General features: G+C 40.7%; 1 long non-coding RNA gene across 1 annotated transcript in view; it reads left to right on the forward strand.

The window, feature by feature from the left end:
* LOC133501340 (uncharacterized) overlaps nt 1-17825 on the forward strand; it is a 52281-nt gene extending 34456 nt beyond the window's left edge. The window contains exon 3 of the long non-coding RNA XR_009795158.1: nt 16406-17825. This is a non-coding gene — a long non-coding RNA (uncharacterized LOC133501340). The remainder of the gene's footprint in view (nt 1-16405) is intronic.
* The last annotated feature ends 2873 nt before the right edge of the window (nt 17826-20698 follow it).

A 20698-nucleotide genomic window follows, 5' to 3' on the forward strand; every position in this document is an offset into this window, starting at 1 on the left:
AGTCTGTCGGGTACCTTGTTAACCACTTCCTGTTATTGTCTATTACAGAAACGAGATGGTCATTGCACTGCGGGAGTTCAATGACAGACTGTCAAATGTCCTCTCTCTTATGTTCACATTCTGCAATGGATCAGCGTAAATGACCACTCAAGAAGCTGTGGGAAAAATAAGAGCACTTAGCCGAGCATAGACCTCTGTCAAGGCTGAACCGTAATGCCAAATAATGGTAGATTTCCTCGCTCGTTTAGTGACTGATGTAATGTATATCAGACAAAGGCAGCAGGAAGCGGCACAGTACTGCATGCAAAAGACATTCAAGTCATTTGTAAAACTGTTCCACCTCATCCTGTTATAATAGTTGCTGATGTTCTACTCCAGTCCTGTAAGTGAAAGCAATGTGCACTGTGGTTAAATGCCAAACCAAATAAGAAGTTGAGAAAATGATCGTGTCCAATTCAAGGTCTTCCTTTGAGCTCCAGATCACAACCATTTCTGTTAAAAAATGTGATGTTACTGATTCCGATGAAAAGTAGAAGCCATTTGGTAGCTTATGAACTAATCGCGACTTCTTTAAGGTGAGAGATAGAGTAAGCAAGTCTACTGCATCAGCTCCCTGCTTAGTGTAGTGTCAGTGTGTAGGTCTACAAAAGACACACTTTTGAGGGAAAGCCTTTTTAAACAATTTACTCAGCAAAGCGGCACATGATATTCAGCCTGTGGCTCACACCACAGGACAGACATTTGAACACATGCTTCCTGCCAGTTACATACCCACAATACTTTACATTTCAACATATTTGACTAGCCTGAGTAACACAATATACATAACACTTGAGAATTAACAACACTGAGGCATTCTATAAATTGTGGGATTCAGGTGAGATAGCTTTTCAGAGTTCTCGACATCGAAATGCATCACTGGGCACCGTTTTAGCCACATCCCCAAAGATTTGCCGAAAGTGAAACGGGCAAAAAGAGTTTGTTTTATCTCCACAATTTTGAAAAAAAAATTGTTCTTAGTAATTGCTTTTTTCCAGCAATTATCTTCAAATGTCCAACGGACTATACTTACATCCAAATTTCCGAATACACTTTACAAGCTCTAAAACAAGCATCGAAGCAAATTTCAAACGTGCCGAAAGAAGCATTGACAAGGTTTTCTGACAGGACAATGCTCAAGATTGCTAACATAATTCAGGGCAAATACAGTTACTTTTCTTTGGTGAAAAGTACCACCCTATACTTTTTTCGCCGTGGAAATCCAGAAGTAAATTGAAGAAAAGAAGTATTTGAACACCCAGCTATATTGCACGTTCTCCCACTTAGAAATCACGGAGGGGTTTGAAATTTTCATTGTCGGTGCATGTCCACTGTGAGAGAGATAATCTTAAAAGAAAAATCCAGAAATCATAATGTATGATTTTTAATGATTTAAACTGTGTGATATAGCCGCAAATAAGTGTTCGAACACCTATCTTTCAGCTAGAATTGTTCCTCCGTGGATATTGCGCAATCCGCGTCACTGACCAATCAGAGGCCAGAGATCTGCATAAACCCCGCCCCTTTTTGCTCCCGCCATTTTCTCAGACAACATTGCATGGTCCAGTATAGGTTTTGTTAGCGTTTATCGCGTATTTGGGTTATTTAACAAAAAATATGGTTAAGAGGTGTAGTCACGGACTTTGTAATAGTGACGACAGGTATCCTGAAAGGCTAGTTGGTGGAGTTCGATTCGTACCCTTTCCAAAACCGAAGACCCAGTACGAAAAATGCCTTCGATGGATTGAACTTTGTGGAAGACCGCATCATCAACTAAATCCATCTAATATCAACCGGAACAGATATGTTTGCACGAAGGTATGTCCTATATTTGATTTTCAATGCATGTCTCGTATAAATGAATTCGAAATTCTTCACTAGCATAACATTGCTACGTGTGAACGATTGACACACTTATTCTTTGTTGAGCGATATTTAGCGTTGATCGGACTGCACAAACGTGTCTCTTTCTTGCCGGCTCATGGCCGAAGCTTAACCAGACTGTGTTTGCACGAAGATATGCCCTATATTTGATTTTCAATACACGTCTGGTATAAATGAATGAGACGTTCTTCGCTAGCATAACATTGCTACGTGTGATTGAGTGAATGAAATCAGAAGCATGGCGTTTCTCTCAGTTAAGAATGTATTGTATTTAGAATCTATAATATATCGTTGATTTGAATGAAATCAGAAGCATGGCGTCTGTCTTAGTTAAGAATGTATTGTATTGTATTTGCCATTTTTACTAATTGTTTGTCTTAGGTCAGCGCACGTGGCGTGACGTCACTTCAGGAGGCATGGTTAAGTGCCCTGTACTGAGGGGTCAATTCTGACCCTCAAAGACCTCTTAGTCCGCCTTTAAAAGTCCACCTCCACTCCATGTATTATCCTGAATCAGATGCGCCTGTGTGAGATCGTTAGCTGCCATACAATCAGTAAGACTCAAACTTGTAACATGGCCAAGACCAAAGAGCTGTCCAAAGACATCAGAGACAAAATTGTACAACTCCATACGGCTGGAAAGGGCTACAGAGAAATTGCCAAGCTCCACTGTTGGAGCCATCATTAGAAAATGGAAGAAGCTAAACATGACGGTCAATCGCAATCGGAGTGGAGCCCCATGCAAGATATCACCTCGTGGGGTCTCACTGATCCTTAGAAAGGTGAGGAATCAGCCTAGGACTACACGACAGGACTTAGTCAATGACCTGAAAAGAGCTGGGACCACAGTTTCCAATGTGTATCACGCAAATAAATAGTTAAAACAAAATCATACATTGTGATTCCTCAATTTTTCTTTTTAGATGATCTCTCTCACAGTGGACATGCACCTACGATGAAAATTTCAGACCCCTCCATGATCTCTAAGTGGGACAACATGCAATATAGCAGGGTGTTCAAACACTTATTTTCTTCTCTGTATACTCTGTTATCCTGGTAACGAACATACAGAGGGAGGCAGAAACAACTCCTATTGCCTTAAAGTGGAAAATGCCACAACAAAAACAATCACAACATGAATGATGCTGAACAATAAATGAATTATTTTGTGAGACGTGGTCGTTGTTAATGTCATTTGTCAAAGGCCTCTAATGTTATATAAGCTGGGATTCAACCAAAGTTTTCATGAGTGTCTCGAAAATGCCACAAAACACAGAGCCAAAACTTTCCTTCGTACGAGTTTAACAGTACATTTCTGCGTGGAACACTCAGTACATTACAGAGGGGTATCGAGTTCTCACACAGAACACATCCAGTACGGTGAGGGACAGAAAGTACAACTGCCTCACGCTCTGGCTACACACCTGCTCCGTCAACAAATACAGTGCAGCTCGGCAGTACAGTATTTCAATTTTGTTCACTTGTTTCATTTGGCATTACATGAATGTGAACATCAGTGCGGCTTGCAAAAACAGCCAAAGTAATAACACATGCCAGTAGTGTTTTTATAGCTTTGCTGCATCCTTTATTTGTTAAAAGAGAAACAAAAGCAGTTATAAAATATATATTTTCATTTGATTTCTTTTTTTTATTTGATGATATAATTGTTGGAAACTTTGCTGCTTACTGTTTGGAGTTTTTATTTTTTTTATTTTGTTGTTTTTATGTTATTAAAGCTCTTTCTGTTGATCCAAAAGCAGCTTTGTTTTACATTTTGTTCACTTACTGGCAAAGATTTCACTGAGACTGCCAATGCTGATCAGTCGTGGCGATTCCGGGACATGGGAGACCAAAATATTGCTTGCACTCTCACCAGGATGATGTCAGGGATGCGCCTCAGGCAACGTGACAATTGATTCACCGGGAAGTAGTTGATATAGGCCTATATACAGGAATATTCCTGCATCCATCTTCTTAGCCGCTTATCCTCACAAGGGTCCCCGGGAGTACTGGAGCCTATCCCAGCTGTCAACGGGCAGGAGGCGAGGTATACCCTGAATTGGTGGCCAACCAATCGCAGGGCACATCGAGACAAACAACAGTCGCACTCACAATCACACCTACGGGCAATTTAGAGTGTCCAATTAATGTTGCATGTTTTGGGGATGTGGGAGGAAACAAGAGTACCCGGAGAAAACCCACACAGGCACGGGGAGAACATGAAAACTCCACACAGGCCAATCCGGGACTGAACCAGAACTGTGAGGCCAACACTTTCCAGCTGAGCCACCATGTCGTCACTTCCAGTAAGCTTTAGAATAGATTTTAAAGTTCTGCTGCTGGTCTATAAATCACTAAATGATTTAGGTCCTGAATATATGAAACAAATGCCTACGGAATACAAACCCAGTAGGGCTCTGAGATTGACTGGCTCAGGTCAAATAGTGGAGCCAAAGTAGAGTCCAAAGCAAACATGGTGAAGCAGCTTTTAGCTATTATGCTGCACACAAATGGAATAAGTTGCCTATAGAGGTGAGGTCAGCCCCAAGTGTGAATGTTTTTCAATCCAGGTTGAAAACTCTTCTTTTTTTCTCATGCTTTTTAAAATATATCCACGTTTTGATCAAATTACTTGCACTGTGTGTGGTTTTAACTCTTTTAAAAAAATATTTTGTCATTTTTATTGTTTTTATGCCCTTTTAAATATTTTATCTCTTTGTTTTCAAATGCCTTTAATCACGTAAAGCACATGTAGTTACCTCGTGTATGAAATGCGCTATACAAATACATTTGCTTTGCTTACTGTATATATGTTCTTTAAATAAATATATAACACATACTTTGCGTGTATGTGCTGTGTGTGCTCCGCACCCAGCTGATGGACCACGGACACTCCTCTAATGAGGAAGCATCTCTAAAATCCAAAAGACTGGGGTGATCATTCCGACGGTTAAGTGGGCTAAAGTACAGATGGTGACTTGGATTTTGGTGACGATTGATTGCAGTTTTGTGACCTGACACTATATTTAGTTTTTTCTCTATCATGAGCATATCACGGAGTTGCCAAAAGCTCCCCAATGAAATTGAGCATGTTCGATTTCACTGCAACTACCTGGCAAGTCTCCAGGAGATGTCAAAGAGACATCGCTGCAACTAGCAGAGACTCAAATTGCCAACATGTTGCCAACTAGTCTCCAGGCCGATGAGATAAGAGGTCTTACTGAGCCTAATAAGAACCAAACATGGACCATGAAAGCAGGTCCAATGAGCCGTAATTATAAGCGGACCAGTAACTGTTAGTGTGACATCACATGACACGTTACAGCTGATGTTTATAAATAACCTTAAAATCTGTATGAAGTGTTACAGACATGTTTGATAAATTCTAACAAATAACTAAATTCAATTTACCCAGAATCGATTATGTTCAACCTTAGAGGTTCCACTGTATTAAATAATTGTCCCGACAGTGTGTTGTAACACGAAATTAGTGCGGCAGGATTGAAAGCCCCTGACATGGCCTTGGCAAATTGTTGAAGTCATTAAAAGGGTTAGTTTTAGTATTGCGCATCAGTGGGGACAATCCTCTGGGGGTTTGCCGATTAAGTGCTGCACAAAAAAAACAAAAGCGGAAAAACACAAAGAGAAGCATTTGACCGAAGAGCAAAGAACAGAGATGAGAAATCATGATAAAAGCCAGCAGAGATGTGCTTAAACTGGATCAAGGCACCTTTTTTATGTAGAAAATAATGATGAACATCTTCAAAGCATTCCTTCTAAAAGAACACATTGGTCAATGTGAAAACGCTGTTTGAGCAAGTCACCTGCATGTCATTAAAGAGACAAGGTAGTTGCTAAAAAGCCGCATGCGATGGGACATTCAAATAAATCGAATCAGTATGAATGATTTACAATTCAGTCGGATACCAATTCTTCATTTTATGGCTCACCTGCCAAGGGGAAGATAGGATAGGTACAGGCTTTTTTTTTTTTTTTTTGCTTTCTGGCTTCAGGAAAGGCAGTAGTGTGTAATTAGAGGCGAACACACCTAGTAATATGTAGCAAAAGGCACTAAATCATATCTCTTGGGCATCTTTTTTTTTCTCCTGTTACATCACAATTTGCAAGTTTAACGCACGACCACCTTATTATTTGGTGTAACAACCCATGCTCGAGCGCTGATGCAACTGAATGAAACTGCCTAATTTCCCACTCTCTGCATGCTCTCGCTTTGTCCTAAATCCACATTGTTTTTTGTGTGTTTGTTCGGGTTATAATACAAGACAATCATGTTGGTATTTGTTGTATTTCCCGCCATCTCACAATTATTAGGGCCTGAGCACCAGGCGGTACCAAGGCCTTCTTGGAATTGCTTTTGTTTTGCAAGCATATGTGTCCTGTATGTATTTTTGGGATCTGCCCACCCCATAATTGTTTGCAATCTATGTACTGTATCAGTGAGTCAAAAATGCAATAAAATGGCTTGTAGGAAAATCGTAATTGGTATTCTTACAAGTTGCGAATAGTTGCCAGTCCTTACACTTAGACTAATTCTATGTAGTAAAGGGAGTCCTCGGTCTACGACTGAGATCCGTTCCTACAGTAGCAACTTAACTCGAATTTCGACTTGAGTCTGATTCAACCATTAAAGGCAGAATTTACATCAAAATACTTTGTATAAAAAAACAAATACATTGAAATAAACAAGATGACGTACTTAGAACTACTGCTGAGAGGTGGATGGAGAAGAAGAAGGGGAGCCTGTGCTTACCTATTGTGAAGGAACCTGGTCTCGAACCCTCTCCATCTCAACAAGTATCAAAGAACCTTGTTTTGTGATCATTGATTCCGACATAGTAGCGGAACCCTTCACATGCACTAAAATACAGGTTTTGTCTTTAACAATTGTCACCACGGTCGACCGACAGGAGCCTTGATCGTGTTGGTGTCTCTCCTTTCTCCAATCTTTTTATCATCTTGAGCTTAGTTTCCATGGTCATGGATTTTCTTTTGGCTGCAGAAGCATTGCTAAAAGACACAGCTTTCTTCTTTGGGGCGAATATGTCTAAAAAGGAGGGCGAAAAATGCGAAGATACACCCAGCGCACAAACATGGACAAGCATTAGCCAGACAAAATGCCGGACGGGGACTAATGTTGTAAAGTAGAAACGTCTTAGCTTGAGACCGTCTTAACCCGACCACTCCCTCTAATTCGACATACGCAGTTTCGCCAATGTCCCTCAATCAAAATGATTGGCCACGAGAAAATAACATTTTCTTAATATTTTTGAAATTCTGAAAATTTGCCATTTTTCACCCGATAGTTAAATCTTTAGCATTGACAGCTAAGTTGGGGAAGGGTTGACCATGTTATTAAAATACGAATTATTATTATTTCTGTTATCATTAAAGCCACAGCGCATATTCTAGCAGACAGAGGGGGAACGAAGGAAAACATTTGTTGGTAAAGAGGATAGGGAGTTGGCTGATGTAATTGAGATTGAATTAGATCGTATCAGCACCGGGGTCGCCATGAATAAACAGAGGGAGGGCATAGAGGACAATTGAGTGTGTGAAGGAGAAAAAGGCGGCCTCCTGTGTATATGTCTGTGTGTCTGTGCATGTCATATGCCCTCAAGCATATGTGTAGCTTGCATGAATGTGTGTTTATGTGAGAGAGAGAGAGAGAGAGAGAGAGAGAGAGAGAGAGAGAGAGAGAATCGTTGTTGTGTTGCTGGGGGGAGGGGCAGCCTTCAACGTAAGCCTCAGAACTGACAGAATGCTGCTTTCCCCAGTGGACTTTTGCCTGTTTGTGCTGCACAGAATAAAAGACATTGCTGGCGGGAGGGGGCGGGGTTAATACCTGAGGGACACTCACCTACACAAAACACCATCACACAACAATGTTTGGCTCTCTTTGTCTCAGCCATATGTCTCTCAATCTCCCACCGACAAACTCAAACACGCACACTTATTCATCACGGCATCATCATCCTCAACAATCAGTAGCCAGCGCGCAATAAAGATTGACAGCTCGCAGCGGTGATTATGAGGGAAAAAAATATATTTATGAATATGGAAAGCAGGTGCCAATCAACAAGTATTTGCAAGTAAACAGCAGCCTTTTCCACAATGTGTTAGAGGTACCACATGGGGAAACGTAAAACTAATTAGTCATAATGTTCTCAACATCATATTTTAGACCAAACAACAATCGCTGAAGAAAGGCTTATACTAGAAGCTAACTGTCACAACTTGTCAGGTTGTTTTTTTTTTTTTTCGTTTGTTTCTTCAGGCAGCACAAAAAAGTGGCATTTTAAAAGAAAATATTGCAAGTAAACAAGCAACTTTAACGTTCAAAGCAATGTGATGTTAGAAGCTCACTGATGTGATAGAATGAAATATAGCTGTTTTTTTTATCCCTTTTGCAAGCTTAGGTAGTAGCTTTGGTGCAATGTCAATGCTTTAAAACTTGCATTCCAGCAAAACAAGGTGAAAGAGGAACACTCTCAAGTTCATAGCAGTGTAACTTTAGTAGCTTATGGTCTCAATAGCGCGATACAGTCTGTGTGTTCTTAATGCAAGCTTAAGTCATTGCTTTTAGTCATTGTGGATGCTCTAAACATTGACTTACAACATGATATATATAAAACTAAAAGAAACAAATGGTTCTGGTCAAAGCAATGTAATATTAGTAGTGAAACATCACAATGGGATGGTATTATGGAAGCTTTTGGTGAGTCTTGGTGGCTCATGAGCTAAAGATCATAATAGCAGTGTTGTTTTAAGTGCTAGCTTGCAGAGGTGGAGATTCGAGTCACATGACTTGGAATCGAGTCAGACTCAAGTCATGAATTTAATGACTTCTGACTCGACATGACAATATATTAAAAGACGTGCAACTCGAATTGTGACAACATGCGGTTTTAGCCCAGGAAAATATAATAAGTGATAACATAATGGGTGGCATGGTGGTTCAATTGGAAAGCGTTGGCCTCACAGTTCTGAGGTCCCAGGTTCAATCCCGGACCGCCTGTGTGGAGTTTGCATGTTCTCCCCGTGCCTGCGTGGGTTTCCTATGGGCACTCTGGTTTCCTCCCACATCCCAAAAAATGCAACATTAATTGGACACTCTAAATTGCCCATAGGCGTGATTGTGAGAGCAAATGGTTGTTCGTCTGTATGTGCACTGCGATTGGCTGGCAACCAGTTCAGGGTGTACCCCGCCTCCTGCCCGTTGACAGCTGGGATAGGCTCCAGCGCTCCCCGAGACCCTCGTGAAGACAAAGAAAATGAATGGATGGATGTTTAACACCCTATTGGGCATTGTTCTTTGTCCCACGACATAAAGTTTCACTAAAAAAAATTACTTTGATCAACAATAAATGTGCCATAAATAAGGTATATGTTCCAAGAACCACTGTTAACATACAAAGAAAGGAAGATGCCTTTCAACATAATAAAGACTGTAATTAGTGCCAATAAAAAACCATTAAAATCCACATTGCGTTGTGGGAATCACGCAGCTTGACCTATATATATATATATATATGGGGTTTTTTTTTGTCCCCCCCCCCCGTTAGCATCAGCTAGTATTGCGAGGCATCATGCAACTACTTAAACTGCGGGCCTGTCGTGTCCTACCTGGACTTCTTCAGTCTGTAGTGCTCTTGGTGTACTGTACTTTTTCATTCACTTTGTTTACCAATAGATCATAACACAGCTAGCATCTATTTAACATGAAACTACATTCTTTTTTGTGTCTTTTTTTTGGGGGGGCGTGTTAGATTTTTAGTGTCCTTAGTGTTCTAAGAAACCATATTTGGATTGTATCTTTATAACAGCATGACAAACTTGTGTTCACTTTAATCATTTTTCTACACTCACAAGAAATGCTGAGTTTAAGCTTAGTTCTATTTATATGTGTTTGAAATTGCCTCACCAGAAATGTTTCTAGACAAGAAAATGCAGTTTCCTGCTTTTTGCACAATATGAATTTCAGAGAAATACTGTTCATTATCTGAAAGAGGAAACCAATTGGTTGTTTATTTTTATGGGAAATGCCTCATTTTGTCTTGCGTATTCATAATTGCTCTTTACCCAACCAAAAATAAATTTTACCTTTATACTTGATTATACATATATTATATATAAAACTGTATTATATAATACATAGATATTAAGATATAATTTTTTGGGGCAAAATGACTCAAAAGGACTTGAAAGTCTAGGACTTGCAACGTTACTCGGGACTTGCCCATCTAGACTTGGGAATTTAGGGCAAAGACTTGGGAGTCAAGTGCAACTCATGCACGGAGCTTTGAAAATGTGCTGCAGTTCTGCTCCAAATCAGAGGTGTCGCTATGACTTGTATTGGCTAAAATGAGACAGCAAGGCATTTTCTCGGCATATTTTTGTCATTTATGGTAGGCATTTTTACTTTTCTTCCCATAGTAAGGAACAAAGCAACAACAATGGTGAGCGTGGAAATGTATTTGCTTGAACAAGTGAACCTGAATGACCAGATGATACATTTAATTATGCTGCAAAATCGATTGAGAATGGGGCAGCTCAAGTGGTATGTGGACCAGGGAGGAACTGGAAGTCATCACAGCATGTGACTAAAACGGGCCAATCACAAGAGATGAGCTCTGCGACTTTTTTTGACTTGTGCTAGTGATGAACGCGGCAGTTCTTTTGAGTGTATTCAATCACGCAAATCAGTTTCCCTAAAAATATTTGTTCGAAAGATTCGTCAGGCCTGCCCTGGCGTCCCTCGACCTGGGGCCCCCACCTCTCGGTGCTCCGGCAGCGCTCAACTACTGGGCGCCATCTGTCCCTACTGCCTGGCTCCTGCTTTGCCATAGGGTTTGTCATCACAGAAGTCAGCCGAAATTTCCCTGTAAGGACCCTGGTGGTTGGGGTTTTGGTTAACCTCTTGAAATGAGTTCTATAAATAAAAATAATTCACAAACGTATGTATTATCTAAGCAAGCCAAACAAAAGCACTCCATTAAGATGTGATTGATATTAACCTATGTTGGGAGGAAGCTAACATAATCAGTAGTCCATCATATCAGTTAGTCTTTTTTTGTCTGGGCAAATAGCTCCTTTCATAACCATGGTTGGTGTAAACATGTAATCTGTGATTGAACTAATACTCTGTCAGGGGAAAAATAATCTAATAATTATCTTGATTAGCTCCAATATGCAGTAAAGAATTGACAGGTAGGAGTTAAACTCTCAACTTTTCAACCAACACGAATGAATAAAAGCAATCAGGCTATAAAACGATATATCTGTCACCTGATACAAGACAAAATGTTAGCTGTTCTCACTCCACTGTTGCATGAGGATTTACATTGAATAGCTAGTTTTAGCAGTTGCTTTTGTTCACCTCCAAGGCTTTGCACATTGTACTTGAACAAAAGAAAAGCAAAGCCTGCGACACAAAGACTTATAACAACACTTGCCCCAGCTCAAATGATTCCAAGACGTTGGCTTACATCAAAGGCAAACGCACATAAGCAGTCCACTGCCACAAAATTTCTGTAAATTTCTTTTCATTATTCTCTCATTCAAGTCTGCACTCTCATTCATTTACCGAGCCAGCAATAGTAATTGAAAAAAAAATGCTTTAAATTTTTCCATATGAAGACAAGGTAATGTTACAAGTAATGTGTTATGAAAGCACCGTGAATTTAATCTTATTTAGCTTGCACTTATTAGGGTCAAGTAGATTTCTTGTCACACATTTTAAAACATGAAAAGACAGTTGTTTCTAAAAATTTGAATACTACCTGGCTTTCCACAGATTTAAGAGAAAAATAACGAAACACATTAAATGCCAAATCTGTTTTTTAATTAGAACATTTGGTAGGGGTAGTAAAATCAGAAAACACGACAATATTATTGGCATACAGTATTTTGGTGATGACAATGAAAATCTAGAGACTAACTTATCCACACTAAACATCGTGTATTTAATGTTTTTTTTTTCAGCAGCCAGGTGGTCTAAACTGAATTTAAGAATAAATTGTTCAGCACCTACAGCTGCAGTGTGACCCGGATTTGGACTCAGCTTCTCTGGTAAGGTCTATTCAGGGGTGCTGGATAGGAGGGTCTGATGGGAAGTCGAATCTCAGATTCAGTAGCAGCAGTATGGTTTTCATCCTGGCTGTGGAAACGTGGACCAACTCTTCACCCTCAGCAGGGCCCTTAAGGGTACATGGAAATTTGCCCTACAAGTCTATGTGTTTTGTGGACTTGGAGAAGGTGTTTGACTGTGTCCCCCGGGGAGTCGTGTGGGGAGTAATTTTGGAGTATAGGGTCGTAAACCCTTTGATACAGGCTGTTCGGTCCCTGTATGAATGGTCTCAGGAGTTTGGTCCATTGCCTGCAGTAAGTCAGACTCGTTTCCAGTGAGGGTTGGATTCCACCAAGACTGCCCTTTTTCAATGATTCTGTCATCCGGGAGGGGCTGAGAGGAGAGCCACAGCTCCTCCGCAGTGCGAGGAGCCAGGTTAGGTGGCTGGGGCATCTTAAGTCAGATGCCTCCCAGATCCCTCCCTGATGAGGTGTTCCAGGCACCGCCACCAGAAAGCGATGCCACGGACGACCCAAGACACCCTGGAGAGTCTACGTCTCTTGGCTGGCCTCGGAACACGTCGGGATCCCCCAGAGGAGCTGGATGAATCAGCTGGGGAATGGGAAGTCTGGGCATCCCTGCTAAAGCTACTGCACCCGCGACCCGACCCAGAAAACTGGTAGAAGATGGAATGATAGCTACGGTTGGCTGTTTACACACAATGTTCACAAAATTTTGCAATATTAGCAGTAATACAAATTCACATAGGGCCGAAATCATCGTGAAGTACAGTTAACATCCATCATATTTGCCACTAATGCATTGATAGTAAGATAATAATTGCTTTTGCTGTTGTTATTTTGTCCTAACCCTAATATTTAGCATGAGCAATAATTTCTAAAAGTATCAAGTATGTTTTGTTTTTAGTGTTGTAATTGTTCTGAGTCGAAGTTTTCATGCTGACCTACTATTTTTCACACGTTTCTTGAAGTGTACATTTATACTACTCCTATCTGAAGGTTATCTGCAAAATATGGATCGTCAGCATCAGAAGCTTGCCATAGCCACGTGATGTGAATAAAGCATACACTTTCAAGATGCTGCACACTAGCTTGTCCTAAACAGTGATAGACATGTCTGTGTTGAATGAGAGCATGTCCTGGCTAGTTCCCCTAGAAGCAGCTCTTGAGGACCCACAATGAACCCCCCACCCCCGCACACACACACACTCTTTGAGTGGTGGCTGGTGAGGGGGAGAGCCATTGTTAAGGACAGCTGGGCCTCCTGTTTCTTGGATACTCTCTAGGGGTAATGTGCACCCAATATGAGGGGATTGGGTTAATACCACCCACAGTCCCTCTATCCTTCCATACTTCCCAACCCCCAACACATCTGCAGCAGCAGCAGCAGCAAAGGAATTGACTGTGACTGTTCTTCCAGTTTAGGATACCTCTGGATGAAATTGCTATCATAAGTAAATGTGTACAAAGTACCCTTCTGAATCCTATGCCTTTCAATATAGGCTTGCTTGTTGAGATTAGAAGCACCAAATAAGTCTTCATTATACGAGTAACTACCACTTGTAATGTTGCAGATGATAGTAATACTTTAATGTGTATGAGCCTGTTATCCGAGCCCGATTTCAATCTCGCTCTTGAATTGTAATCCATAGCATTTTTGGAACACAAAAAAGGATATTGGTGAAATTTACAGTAGTCTGGAAAAGTAGCAGTTGTATGGCTATGGTAATCATATTAATAATAATATATTTGATTGATGTTCTGTTAATTCAGATCATTTGATCCTGATTCTGAACTATCTCTGAATCATTTCTGGAACATGGACAAATGATTTCAATCAAATTTACTCTAAAGGTTTTCCGCATGGTTAATGTAACACGTGACAAGATACAGACTTTATCAACGCCAGTTTCAGTGACAACTGGAAACTACATTTGGACACATTAACTGTCCAGATGGTCCATTTCACCCGATATTTAATCGGGTTCTGTTAAATCAAGGTTCCACTGTAGTGCCATGTTAAAAACCACACATGCCAACACGAAAGGCATGAAAAAGTTCTTTTTTTTTATCTCTTTGGGAATCCCCCAGGGACTCCACTGAGATTTTTTTTTCTAATTCAAACATAAACTGAGCAATCTTACTGACTGAAGAGTAAAATAAGGCAAAAAAAATCTCCAAACAAAAAATATTCATGCAAAAAAACTACTCAAGTACATGTTGAGGTACAAATTTAAGATTAAATTTGCCTCATTTCTTTGCTTTTTTTTTGTTCTGTCCTCCAACTCCACCTGGACTTGATACCTGCTTGCACTTGTGCCACATGAAGAGTATCCTCCTCTTTCAGCACTCCCATTCTGGGAAAACAATTAGCTAAAATCATTATGTGTTTCAATTAATTTAATTTCACCATCATCATTGCCCAATCTCAAATATGTTCTCGGCCACTTCATCCAGCTCGTTTGGGGGTATCCCGAGGCGTTCCAAGGCCAGCCATGAAACATAGTCTCTCTCTGGGTCATCCTCGGGGTCCCTTCCCAATGGGACATGCCCAGGACACATCACCAGCCAGGACTCCACGAGGCATCCTCAGCCCAGACACTCTGTGGATAAAACTCATTTTGGCCACTTGTATTAAAGAGCTTGTTCTTACTGTCAAAACCAACAGCTCATGACCATAGGTGAGGGTAGGAAACAAGTTTGACGGGCAAACTGAAAGCTTTACCTTTCGGCTTAGCTCCTTCTTCACCACAACGGACCGATACGAAGTCTGCATTACGGCAGGTGCAGCACCGATCTGCCTGTCGATCTCTCATTCCGTTCTTCCCACACTCATGAGCAAGACTCCAAGATACTTGAACTCCTCCACTTGGGGCAGGATCTCATTCCCAGGCTAGGCTGAAAACCATTCTACTGACATTTGGAGATCACGGATTGAGGAAGCACACAGACACTGACCTTCAAAACCCACCTTCAGGCCTGGCTCCAGAGGGGGATGTTGGTGACCCACGTGACACACCAACTTAGGTCCCAGGATCATTGGAACATAAACCCCTCCACCATGATAAGGTGACAGCTCCTTCTTTTGCATTTATTTTATGTGCATGGGTGTTTTTGTCTTGCATCAATTCTGCTATGCAAGGAATGTGCCCAAACTACTGGAGGCGATGTTGAAGGACAATAGGAGATAGAGCAGGAATTTGGGAATGCTGCCAAAAGGTTGTTGTCGCGATATGGTCAAAATGGTGTCAGAAAATAATGGACAGGAAGCAGTCAATGACAAGCTTCTTATTTGCTCAGATCATCTTTTCTCAGCAGCTATTTCTCAAATCTATACAACACAGTGGTGCAGATCATGGTTTGCTTGATCATTCCCTTTGTGCTCAAGGAGATCTTGTGGCGGGCCAATCTAGCAAGGCGCCTTGTCCATTCTCCACGAAACAGAAGGCGAGAAGGCACTTGAAAGATTTGATGTTTCCCAGTAATATGGCATCACAGTAGCAGTGCAGGTCATTCAGTCCTAGAGGCGACAAGCCCCTAGTCTATGCAGTATTGATGTACAGGCCCTCAGCAAGTGTGGTACATCAAACTCTCTCAATTACAAACTGGATGGCATTCATTCACCAGGAAGGAGATGTTGTGTGCATATGCCAGAGAGTGAAGATGCGCACCCCAAGGGCACATTAGCAAGTGTACAATATAGATGGACAGGGTGGAAAACAATTTACAGCCTTGACCAACACTAGAGTCATATGGCTAGATGAGTCGGAGTACATTGGGAGGGCTGCAGTTAGCTTCCATGATCTTTCTTGTTGAACCTTGGGCAAAAGAGTCAAAGGCTGCAGCAAAGTCAAAATAACACCAACCCTCTCGACCTTCGGTAGCACATTTGTTGGTATGTTGGTACTGTATCACTGAATACTCTTTGCATAAAAGTTTCTGTAAAATATGATTTAAAAGTTATCAAGTGCGCCAAAAAGAAAACATTCTCTGTGTAGGACTGCCGAGGGCTAAATGATATATACAAAAGCAGATATTAACAAATAACTTATTGTAGCTTTCAGCCATGTTTTCTGTTATGAATGACTGTAACATTTTGATATCAGGTCTCAGAAACTTCCAGTGGAATATCAGAATCTCCAAGCACTTTTTTAATGGTTGTAGTTAGCATGTACAAAATGGTCTTGCATGAATGATCACACAAAGATATATGGTACAGCAGCTGAACTATTTCGTTACATAATTCCTGAAAAATCTATCGAACAACTCAGTTTGGAGCTTATCCTTGTAACCCTTCTTTCTGTTCACCCTACCATTACCCACCTCCATTGTTCCACCACACCTCCTTTTTCCCACACTCCCCTTCTTTCCTCAGGGCCCGAGGGAACACGGTGATTGGGTGAATGGAGCTGCTCTCAGTGGAGTATGCGCCGTCTGTCACTATCCTTGTGGCAGCAGAGTGGGATGGAATAAAGCTCCCCAAACGGAGCTATTAAAGGCTATTTTCATCCCTGCACGTCTGTTTCTGTGGGCTTGTGCTCCATATATAGAGCTGCCACCGGTGATGCTAATGAAACGCGTCCCCGTTTTCACCAGTTTAAATCTACTTATGTCATCCTCTTCCTTGCATCAACAAGGAGTCAGCCGTACCTGACCATCTGGGCTTAGGCCTTATGGTTGTCTTACAACAAACAGAAAGGTGCACTCTTAGACACTAGCTGGTATTGAAATTGTGTCAGTTCCTTTGGAAATGATGGCCCCAAAAAATCCAAGAAAAACACAATGGGTGTGATTTACAAAACAAAGTCCCGGCCCGGGTCCTGTCATTCCAGTGCATAATGCAGGGAGGTGACACGGACCTTAACCACTTTGTGTAACGAGCCAGCCACAAACAGAGCACAAATTCATGTGGCAGATGCTGCACCTGCTGATATTAGAAGAATTCAATGACGGCACTATTCACCTTGTCTTGCTGAATGGAATGAACAAAATGCATGAAAGGGAAGGTCTCTATGATCTGGAGTTTACATAATTGCTTAAAAGACAAAACTGTGAATGGGTTGGAGTGTTGTGCAACCTGTTCTGTTATACAGCATTTTACAAAACTACACACCCCAATTCCAATGAAGTGAAGATGTTGTTGTGTAATGTGCAAATAAAAAGAATATAATGATTTGGTGATCCTTTACAGCCTCTATTCCAAAATTATAATTACCATGATCTTCTGGTCAGGATCTGGATCAAGGTGCCTACAGTATAGAGGAATTAATTTTCAGTGTGTGGCATCACTGCAACCATCCAGAGAATGATGTCACTGCTGGTCACTTCGTTATCCTCTATCAACAAGGAAGTAGCCTGTTACCTATTATCACTTTTAACAGTTTTGCCTCAGTAAATGTCTGTACGTTACAATGCAACTTTGATATGGAGATTCTAGTTGTAATAATAATATAATACAAGAGGTTTACAATGAAATTCCATTTCTATGGTGGCAATATAACCCGATTTTTTATGCAACCTGGCACGTACCATACTCCATTACTAACCTGTGCTAACACAGTATCTTTGTACGAAAAACATTTCATTTCAGTCTTAAATACTCAACAATCAAAAACCGTAAGTTTGTAGCTGAGCGTGTCTTCTTGTGTCACATGACTGCGTTATTAAATTTCTGTACAAACTAGTTCATTGCTCTTAGTTCACAACCCCAAAACCTCCAAACGCTGTATGTCATTACTGTCATAAACCTAAGTCCCCCTGTATCATATTGCTAAAATTACAAGTTCAAAACCACATTTCCACTGAGGAGTCCGATCTATTTACCTCGACTTTCCACTTTGAAATACTGTAGTATCGCAAGGAAATAGTGAAAACCGCACTGCATTGAACTCACGAGTTAGAACAAGATTCACTAATAAAAATTAACAATGGAGAACGAGCTCTTACTTTTCTGGAAGTCTTATTTCATTCACAAGGACAAAAGAACAGGAAGAAAAACAAAGCGCTGCAGCAAAATGGAGACCATGGAGGGTAATAATACTGCAACATCCAGAACTAAGGCACATCAGCAGGGTGAACTAACTGATCTTGTACTTCTCTATTTATTCTTGTAATTAATAGCCTTATCTCACTAAAATGACAAATTTCCTCAACCAATGAGCAACAAGTAGCGGTTTACATCTCCCATATGGTGTGAGACCCTGGCTGCCCGAATGCTGGAACTGTCCCTCCATCTACAATTGGGTAATCTTCATTAGAGTCGTGGGTGAGATGGAGCCTATTCCATTTAATAAAACCTTGGCTTGGTCTCTACTGAAACACAGGACACTTTATTCAAACTAACTTTCACATCTATGGGCAATTTAGAGAGTACAATTAACCTTACACAAATGTTTTTGGGAATGTGGGAGGAGGCACGAGTACCTGCTGAAAATCAATGGAATCTCAGGAAGAACATGCAAGTTAAAACTTAGTACTGTAAGGCAGATGTTATAACCACTACATCACAGCGATATTTTTTCGACTCAGTTTATTTGTAATTTGGTTTTTGAGCGGAAAACATTTGGAAAATCTTGCCTTTTACTGTCAGACAATCAAGTAGCAAATTGAGTGAATAAAAAGGGAATAGAACACAGTGTTCCTAAATGAGCGTCCTGATAACGTAATCAATGATAGCAAATGAGAGTGATGAGAGTAGAGCTGCTCAGATGGGGCACATGTGGCAGCACCTCTGTGTGCTGTGTTGAATGGGAGTTCTATGGGTCAGTGGAGCAGCTGGTGACTGGGAGGAAGAACTTAACCAGCCCCTCTTTTGTGGATCAGCTGTGTCTGGCTGAGCTTTGTCATTCCAAATTGGGTTCCTTGCATCCAAAGCCCAGGGAGGTTTTCACATGTAAATGGAGGATTGGGAGCTCCAAGTCCCAAAGATTACTCGCTAAAAAGCTATAAGAGCCACTTAAAAAAATGCTAATAAATTTCTCAGAGATGCTCAGTTGGTTTTGTGTGTGTGTTTGTGGGTGCACGCGCTGTGGAGGACACATGCAGGCTCACCACAGAATGCAGTGTGCCTCATAGTCTGGAATTATTACAATGTTTGAGCTTCCGTCCGGTCACCAAACAGTCTCCACCTTAATTTAATTACTTATGGCTGATATGGGAAATCCCTGTCTGGGCAGTGGCATTGAGAATAAAAGTCAAAGGCACCTTGACAATCTGTGGATCGTGTTATCTTATTAACATTACAAATTTTCACTCGTGTTGGTTAATTTAAGAACTTCTTTTTACCTGAAACCGCCGCCTTACAATTGGGATGCAGTTGGTATTGCTTTTTTAGTTGGGTATTTTTCTAATGTTTCCAATGTGTGGGAATAGCAGAGGAATTCACAATATGATATCATTGCATTAATGTACCAATACTGCAACAATCAATGAGTGGTATTAAAAAACCTGCCTCTGCGGAAGTAAAGGAGGCACTCCTTTTTATTTAAAAAAAAAAAAATTGGCATGAGGCACAAGCATCCTGGAATAAAATACATCTGAATACTCAAATATAAATCTGATATAGCCAGTTAAAAAAAAAACATTTAATTGGTCTTTCCTTTATGCAGTTGACTACTTGGAAACAGTGTCATGTTCAAACAGGGACAGACATGATATTATTTGACATTTGTTTAGCCCTACTGTATCATAACTGAAACAATGCGATAAATACCTTCTGGTACCTTTCCTCCTCTAGTAAACATTTTTTTTACATCATAAGATCTTAAAAATAAAAAATTGCATTTCCAATGCGCAAAATGTCAATCATGTGTCTATCAACTATATACTCATTACAACAAAAACTCTGTATCCAAAAATGTTATACATTTTATTACCTAGGGGTCAAAAGGAAATTTGGGGATATGGATGACAACTTTTCCTCCTTTATCCTGTTAAGATCTATAATCCATTCACTCTTTTCACATGTTTAAAAAGTGATTTATTATGGAAAATGGATTTTTAATGGCCTGAATTTTGGAGTCTTTGGAGTCCCTGGGAAAACAATGACATCTTTTGTTAGTTGACTATTTATGAAAATGTGAGCTGCAGTGTAGGCACCAAAAATCTACCCAGCGTTATCAGCAAATGTTCTGCAAAGTTTTTTGTGCAGGGCGGGGAGTGATTGTGTTGGCCATGTTTCCAATGCCTGTGCCACAATTAGTGTGAAGGCAAGCGGACCTCCAGTCATATTGGGCTCTATTTTTGGAGATCGTGCATCTGTGGAGAGGCTCAAATGCTGGCGTATGCTGTTTTTTGCACAAAGATGGGCATTCCACTGCAGCAAGATTTTTTTTTTTCTTTTTGCTTTGAGATGTCCCCAGCGGAGTGAGAATTTGATGGCTGAAAGTCAGTCATGTGGTCTGAAAGTCCGTCTCAGACCACATCTAAGTCCTGGCACAATAGGTAGATCCCTGGTCGAACCTAATTTTGAGCAGAGAGATACCCAAACTCTGTGGACATCGGTCAGACATTTCATTCATAAATATGCAAAACCAAGCATCGAACCCTCTGAATAATTATAATCAAATCCTTGAATTCACTTTACAGGATTTCAATTGTCTCGCGATTCTTTATCTTTTATTTTGATCAAAGAGAACTTTTTCTAAATTCTCGGGATAAAAACATGGTG

Source organism: Syngnathoides biaculeatus, chromosome 5, assembly GCF_019802595.1.
Source record: "Syngnathoides biaculeatus isolate LvHL_M chromosome 5, ASM1980259v1, whole genome shotgun sequence".
Lineage (NCBI taxonomy): Eukaryota > Metazoa > Chordata > Actinopteri > Syngnathiformes > Syngnathidae > Syngnathoides > Syngnathoides biaculeatus.